This window comes from Palaemon carinicauda, chromosome 38 (genome assembly GCF_036898095.1).
Source record: "Palaemon carinicauda isolate YSFRI2023 chromosome 38, ASM3689809v2, whole genome shotgun sequence".
NCBI lineage: Eukaryota > Metazoa > Arthropoda > Malacostraca > Decapoda > Palaemonidae > Palaemon > Palaemon carinicauda.
Genome location: NC_090762.1, coordinates 18334769 through 18341051, shown reverse-complemented (window position 1 = coordinate 18341051; position 6283 = coordinate 18334769). Strand labels below are relative to the sequence as shown.

At 30.1% G+C, this 6283-nt stretch overlaps 1 pseudogene; it reads left to right on the top strand.

The window, feature by feature from the left end:
* Positions 1 to 3982, top strand: part of LOC137630249 (uncharacterized) — a 135432-nt pseudogene extending 131450 nt beyond the window's left edge.
* Positions 3983 to 6283: the final 2301 nt, after the last annotated feature.

Sequence of the window (6283 nt, the reverse complement as noted above, 5' to 3'; positions counted from 1 at the left end):
ACTTTTCAGTGATTGTATATGGTAATTTTTTTTCATATAAGTAATATTGATGGAAAATGGATTGTTGGTATGAACAGTGATTTCTAACTTAAAAGAACATTTGAAATAAGTGTTTATATTAAACAGTTAAATGATCTTATTGAAGGTAAAGGGAAAAGGCTGCATAAGGTAAACTACTCGAATAATGCATTTAATAGAAGCTATTAAGAAGGATATTTTGCTGTAAATAAATTGTCTAGTATTGTACGTAGATGGAAGAGAGAATGGTTTGATATCATGACATGTATTAGACAAGGGTGTTTTATGCGTTCCTGGCTGTTCTATATCTTTGCGAATGGAGTAATGCAACAATTCATTGGAAGGACAATGGAGGGAGAAGTTGTAAAGTTGATGGATAAGAAAATGAGTCGTGAATGGAATTTGGAATCGTTAACACTCAGACACACACACACACACATATATATATATGTATACACACACATATATATATATACACAGTATATGCATATACACATATATGCAGTATATGCACATTCATATATATATATATATATATATATATATATATATATATATATATACTGTATATATAAATGTGTATATATTATATATGTATGTCTAAATATATAAACCATTCCTTTGCTTTTTATTTCAGTTCTCAACAGTATGGATATACTGTATACTTGCCAGCTGTCCTTCACACACACACACACGCATATATATATATATATATATATATATATATATATATATATATATATATATATATATATATATATATATTATATATACATAATTAGAAATATATCATCCTAATTATATATTTATGATAATCTTTATTTTATATTGTAACAATTATATATAGGTTGGATACAAGTTATATCGAATGATCCGAAATAATGATGATAGAATGACTAATTATTTTATTTCTACCCTTAATTACGATTTCCAAGAGGTACCCAACTGTCAGCTATCTATCTATAAATCTATCTATCTATCTATCTATTTATATATCTTTATATATTGTAAAGGTATATATATATATATATATATATATATATATATATATATATATATATATATGTATATATATATATATATATATATATATATATAGCATACGGGGTGTTCAAGAAATTTCTTTAGAATTTGAGAAATGTGTCACAATAACACTTAATGAGATTTCTCAATCAGAATTGTTCCCTGCCTTCAGCAGTTATGTTTTATTTTATTTTTTTAATCGTATTGCATTTACGTATCACTGGCATCCTGTTAATCAGGGAGATAATGCTAAGTGAACTCCTGAAAAATTACTACGTCTCAAGAAAGGCACAATGTGTGTTATGGTTTATTGGAACGAAAGTGATACAGAATTACAGACTCAGTTAAACTACAGGAACAGTGTTGTATAAAGGGAAGAGTTGACGACCATCTGAGGAAAACAGCGATGTGTAAGACAGGCCTTGGGGTGTTCTCTTATAGAATTCATTTTTACTACTGCCCAACTCCTACAGCTATCACTTTTCACAGTGCACAAAGTCGTATACCGGAAGCTGTGATTGTATGCTTACAAAATGCAACTAACACAAGACTTCGAGCCAGGTGATTGACCAAAACTAAAAGAGTTTGCAAGTAACATGCTGGAGCGATACGTTCCTCAACAGAGTTTGTTTTAGTGATGAGGAAATCTTTCATATTTCAAGGAATTTTAACGCACATAATGTGAGAATCAGGGGATCAGAACATCTCCATGTGGCTAGGGACCTTCCCCCATATAATCAAAATCGAATCATTGGTTAATTTTTCTGCAACAAAATATTGATTACAGCAGATGTATACCTTGACCTTTTGATTGAATATGTGTCACCGCAACCAGGTGTCTTTCAATCTTCTATCATTTTCTAGGAAGCTGGTACATATTCACAATGGAGACTGCATCTTCGTGAATTCCTAAATCAAAGGGATTATTATTATTATTATTATTATTATTATTATTATTATTATTATTATTATTATTATTATTATTATTACTTGCTAAGCTACAACCTTATTTGGAAAAGCAGGATGCTATAAATCCAAGGGCTCCAACAGGGAAAATAGCCCATTGATGAAAGGAAACCAGGAAAAATTAAAGATTTTAAGAACAGTAACAGCATTAGAATAAATATTTCCTATATAAACTATAAAAACTTTAATAAAACAAGAAGAAGAGAAGTTAGATAGAATAGTTTAGCTAAGTGTACCCGCAAGCAATTCCTTGGCCACCTCGTTAACTAGATACCATTTGTCCTAACTTCTATGGGATTATGTTATGGATATCGTGTATCGAACAAAGATATGGGACATCACTGACTCCATTGCCACTCTTGATGAGGATATGCTACTTCTCATTTTGTAATAATTTCCACACATTTTTCTCTTAATTTTCTTTTGTAATATTTTTGTTCAAATTGTAAATAAATTTTCGGCAGAATTCTTTTTTTCTGCCCAGTTCTGAATATTGTTCTGTTCAATTTTCTGCTGCTTACTCTCATCTTAATTTGTTGGACAAAAACTTACGGTCTATTAAATTCCTTATCCCAGATAGATATTAATCTCTGGCACCATAGCTCTGATAATTCTTTATGCCTTTTGCAAATTATTTTTCATAATTCTGACCATCCTTTGCATTCAGATCCATCCAGACGGTTCCTGGTGTAAATAGTACTAGATATGCAGTTGATTCTAACAGTCTAGTGTTCTCCTTCATTAGGATCAATACTACACAGTAATCATAGAACTTTTATTCCAGCTGTGATTATATTTCAAAATGATCTTCCCCTGGAACTTCCGAAGTTCAAACTTGTTGCAAATGCATTTCTGCTGTGAATGTTGACATGATTTACATTTCATAGTTTATGTTTGAATTATCAATTTAACGCTGTAAGACTTTTTTTTTTGTTGCATATAATTTTTTTTTATTTCTTATTCATAGTTTGTTTATTACGTCTGTATAACTTTTGATGCCATGGTTATTCAGAGGATTTTCTTAAATACAGTTTTCTGGATTGTTTTATTTTTACACACATACTCATATATATACATACACATATATATGTATATATATATATATATATATATATATATATATATATATATATATATATATATATATATATATATACAGTATATGTGTATATATATACTCAAACAGATTATATTCAATCTTCACCTTTCATTCAAGGAAAAAACCGTAGGCATATGTTTTTTTTTTTTTTAAAGTAAGTGTTGGGCCTTTTTTTTAATTGATCCCTTTTATTTAGAGAGGTTAAGAGGTTACTGAAATTGACCGTTTATTTTACGGCTTTGATTTGTGATATCTATATGCCATTGAGGTTTCAATTTCGGGCTTCTAGATAGTATCATAACTGATGATATGTATTATCTTACATTTTATTCGTTAATACAATCATCTTTGCTTCACCTCATTTCCGTGTCTTTATCTTTCCCTCATCTGCAAACTTTCAGCTTCATTCACCTTTCCTCTATACTCCTCTTTCTTATATCTTATGAAAACTTTGTATTATTACTCCTTCAGTTTTCGTTGCCCAGAGATACGAAAGTTAAATCTGGGAGTTGTTTTCCTCTCCAGAAAATTAAAATCATGAATTTATTTTAGCTAGAGAAATATATCTTTATATTTTCAATTGCTGTGTATATTGAAAAATTGTGTGAGATTTTTGCTTCATTTCACCAATGAAAATGACTTTATTTTGAGAGATTTTATATTTTCAATTTCTGGTAATGTTCTGAAAACATTGCATTTTATGGCAAATATTTGTCGTTGGCAAAGGATATATGTTTTACATATGATCAGTTTAGACACTGACATTTATCTTTGAGAATAAAAGAATTCTCTTTTTCTTGCAGATCCTTCCATAAAATCGTTTGGATTAAAATGATCGATGACAGGGAGTCACAACAGTTACAAGAATGTTTATAACTGGTAAGGTTCCTTCACTCTCTCTCTCTCTCTCTCTCTCTATATATATATATATATATATATATATATATATATATATATGTATATATATATACAGTATATATATATATATGTATATATATATATATATATATATATATATATATATATATATATATATATATATCTGTGTGTGTGTGTACTTAAAAGTAATACACTTATTTCATTCGTGTGTCCCTTTGTTGTCGTATTTTTGTATTTTTTTTTTCAAATCCACCGCGTGAGTTATTTGATCTCTTAATTTGCTACATAGAAGGGAAGAATTTTATGCATATTTTTCTCAATTTACTTTGGTTGGTATCATCATTCCTAAACAATGGGATGTAAGAAATAAATTGAATGAATATGAAATATGGAAGCAGATTGGTCTTACAGTTGACACGGGTCCTCGCAGCCCTCATTCGTTAAATGATTTTTGTGAGAGCTTTTGTTTGCTCACCATCCGTTGCTTCGTTAGAAAGTACAGATTTTTTTCCAGTGATCTTTTTGTGTTTCTTATTCTATTTTTAAAGAAGTTTCTTCCATGTGTAGGTCATTTTTTTATAAACATCAGGAGTTTGATTTTGAATGTTCTTTGTTTGTTTGTTTGTATATTCTTTATTTAGTTTGGGTTATTGTAAGATAATTTTAACATTAATACATTCTAGATGATGATAATAATAATCATGAGTGATTAATACCCCAATTATTATTTTTAATTTATAGATTCGTTGTTATTTGATTACTATTAATGTGGAGAAGGAATTGACTGAAATGTGCCATCTTTAAACGAGGCAGTAATTAAGTTATTCATACAATTACCATATTCTTGTGATTAAGTGATTGATTTCATGCTATGAATCATTGATATAACGCCGTCTTGATATCACGGGGTGAAATTTTTGATTTGATTGTTTAAAATAATGTAAATACTCCGACTTTGTTGACTAAGAGAATCATGTCAGAATGGATAACTAATTTATATACTATCACTTGGAAAAATATGTTGAATTTAATTGCTGATATTTTGTTGCGTGATGAAGGAAGAATAGAGGTTGAGATCTGCAGATAGAGAATATAGAGCAGGAAATGCGGAGCAAGAATTTGGCAAAATCGTTTTCTCAATTTTTAATTTAGCAACTCTGAATGGGTAATGTTATCTTAAGGTTTTGTAACTCATGACTACGTGCTGGACGTTAGTTTCCTTGTAGACTACAAAGGATAATTAATAAGATAATCCAGGTCTGCCTCGCCATCTAAGAATAAGGGGAAGATAAGAAAATGAAGACTTATTCCTGATAGTCCACCATTTATCTTTTGTGTCTTAATTCGTAAGTTATTTAATTTACTTTTAAGAAGAGAACTTAAATCTGAAAAAGGCTAATGGTTTTATGGTCGACAAAAAAAAAAAAAAAAAAAAATAGATGTGAGATTTTAGGCGACTCGTTGCAGTGTAAGTAGAGTAGAGGGTACTACCTTCACCTCTAAGAAAAGTATCTGGCTTGAAGTGACGGAAAAGGCACTCGGGCTGGAACACTTACATGGAGGGGGCCCACGTCGCACCTTTGACTGTTATCAAACTAAATAGATCTCCCTTGGCAAGAATACTGTGTTGCCCAGAGAGAGAGAGAGAGAGAGAGAGAGAGAGAGAGAGAGAGAGAGAGAGAGAGAGAGAGGTAAGTTGTATTTATGGTTTTGTGAAAGACATTCTTTTTATGCATACGGCATACAAGCCTTCGTTACCATTACATGAATGTCGAATTGTAAAAGAACTATTTCGAAATGTGGATGATCCAGCGATTCAGCGACATTTAGCCTTGGGGACTTTCCAGATAACAAGGAATGATGAAATAGCACGTGAACCCGAAAACGCGAGATACTCTACATGTTTTCCGATATTTATTATGGGAATTCCCCCGTTATGTTTGCGCAGGGAGCCTCGTCCAATCAGTGTCATCCGTCAAATCTGGTAAGATAAGTGAAGGGACATTTTAATGAGGCATAATTCTTACAACATTTGAATGCTGTTCTTGTCTTTGGCGTCTTTGAAAGACGGCAAGTCGAATGAGTGCTCTAACTGGAAAATATGTGTATATATATATATATATATATATATATATATATATATATATATATATATATATATATATATATATATATATATATATATATGTATACATACTGTTTTGACTATGATTACAGTATACTTCGCTTGATTGCATATTTTACTTTTGATGCTTTTCTGATTGTTCCATGAAATTGTATTAATAATTTTATTTTTCA